This window comes from Apium graveolens, chromosome 11 (genome assembly GCF_009905375.1).
Source record: "Apium graveolens cultivar Ventura chromosome 11, ASM990537v1, whole genome shotgun sequence".
NCBI lineage: Eukaryota > Viridiplantae > Streptophyta > Magnoliopsida > Apiales > Apiaceae > Apium > Apium graveolens.
In genome coordinates this window covers 26,628,460-26,630,359 of record NC_133657.1, presented here as the reverse complement: position 1 = coordinate 26,630,359, position 1,900 = coordinate 26,628,460, and the positions used below count along the sequence as shown (strand labels likewise).

At 43.8% G+C, this 1,900-nt stretch overlaps 1 non-coding gene across 1 annotated transcript; it reads left to right on the top strand.

The window, feature by feature from the left end:
* The first annotated feature begins 1,221 nt into the window (after positions 1-1,221).
* On the top strand, positions 1,222-1,328 carry LOC141699342 (small nucleolar RNA R71). Its single transcript, XR_012565811.1, has one exon. It is a non-coding gene; the product is annotated as a small nucleolar RNA R71 (small nucleolar RNA).
* Positions 1,329-1,900: the final 572 nt, after the last annotated feature.

Sequence of the window (1,900 nt, the reverse complement as noted above, 5' to 3'; positions counted from 1 at the left end):
TCTCCTTTTTGCACATCGATCATAGTTCGGCCTGTAGCCAAGAATGGTCTTCCCAAGATAATGGGAATCTTCTTATCTTCCTCGAAATCAAGAATTACAAAGTCAACAGGGAAGAAGAGTTTATCCACCTTGACCAAGACATCCTCCACTATACCTCGTGGATAAGCGATGGAACGGTCAGCTAGTTGCAATGACATGTATGTTGGTTTCGGCTCAGGCAAACCAAGCTTCTTGAAGATAGATAAGGGCATCAGATTGATGATAGCTCCTAAATCACATAAACACTTTTCGAACGATAAGTTTCCGATGGTGCAAGGAATAGTGAAGCTTCCAGGATCTTTAAGCTTCGGAGGCAACTTCTGTTGCAGCACAGCACTGCATTCCTCCGTTAGAGCAACGGTCTCTAAGTCATCGAGCTTCACTTTCCGAGAGAGAATACCTTTCATAAACCTCGCATAGCTAGGCATCTATTCAAGAGCTTCAGCGAAAGGTATGTTGATATGAAGTTTCTTGAACACCTCCAGAAACTTCTCAAACTGCTTATCCAGCTTTTTCTTCTGCAGCCTTTTAGGAAAAGGAGGTGGAGGATAGATCTGTTTCTCCCCTGTATTACCCTCAGGAGGAGTGTGTTCCACAGTAGTCTTCCTTGGTTCCACCTCTACTTCCTTCTGCACATCTTCTTCAGCCACAACTGCATTTTCTGAATCTTGATATTTTTCAGGCTCTTCGTCTTGCTGAATTTGGGGGCTTGCGACCTTTCCAGACCTTAACGTGATGGCATTCACATGTTCTTCAACTTCCCTCTTTCCTGGATTGGCTTCTGTATCACTAGGAAGCGTTCCTGGTGGTCGATTCAATAAGGCATTAGCAATTTGCCCTATTTGGTTCTCCAGACTCTTGATAGAAACAGCTTGGCTTTGGCATATAAGAGCCTGGTTTTTGCACATAAGCCTCAACTCCTCTAATTCAGATTTTTCATTCGAAGATAGACCTGCATCATGAGTTTGTTGTTGAAGTTGAAGTTGTTGCTGAAAACCAAGAGAGTTGAACAGCTTATTTCCAAACGGCTGGAACGGCTGTTGCATCACATTCTGATTGTTGCTCCAGCTGAAGTTAGGATGATTCCAGTTGTCAGGATGATAAGTGTCTGGAACTGGTTGTTGTGATCTCTGAAAGTTGCTCACAAACTGAGCTGAGTCGCTAGATAAAGTGCATTGCTCTGTCGCATGATGAGGACACTTCCTAAGCATCTCCTTGTAGCGCTCCCAAGCTTCACTTAGCGATTCTCCCGTTTGCTGCGCAAATTGAGTAATAGCATTCCTGAGTGCAGCTGTCTTCGCCATAGGGAAGAATTTAGTAAGAAACTTCTGAGCAAGATCTTCCCAACTAGTAATCGAACCAGCTGGTAGAGAGTGTAACCAGCTCTTAGCCTTGTCCTTCAGAGAGAATGGGAACAGTCTCAGCTTCACAGCATCTTCAGAAACACCATTGAACTTGAAGGTGTCGCATATTTCGATGAAATCCCTAATGTGTGTATTGGGATCTTCCGTTGGAGAACCCCCAAACTGGACTGAAGTCTGTACCCATTGAATTATGCCAGGCTTGATCTCAAAGGTATTAGCTGTGATAGCTGGCCGGACAATGCTAGATTGAATGTCATTGATCTTGGGTTGAGAAAAATCCATCAAGGCTTTCGTTCGTGCTGCTGGATCTCCCATTGTAATGAGTACCTGAAAAACAAACAAATAAACCGTGAAAGTAAAAGAATTCGAGTCAGTGAACTTTAACGGCCACTGATGACAAGCACATAAATTAAAAATTAACACCGAGTCCCCGGCAGCGGCGCCAAAAACTTGTTAGGGCGAAAACACGCGCTAATATTCACGCAAGTATACGCGTT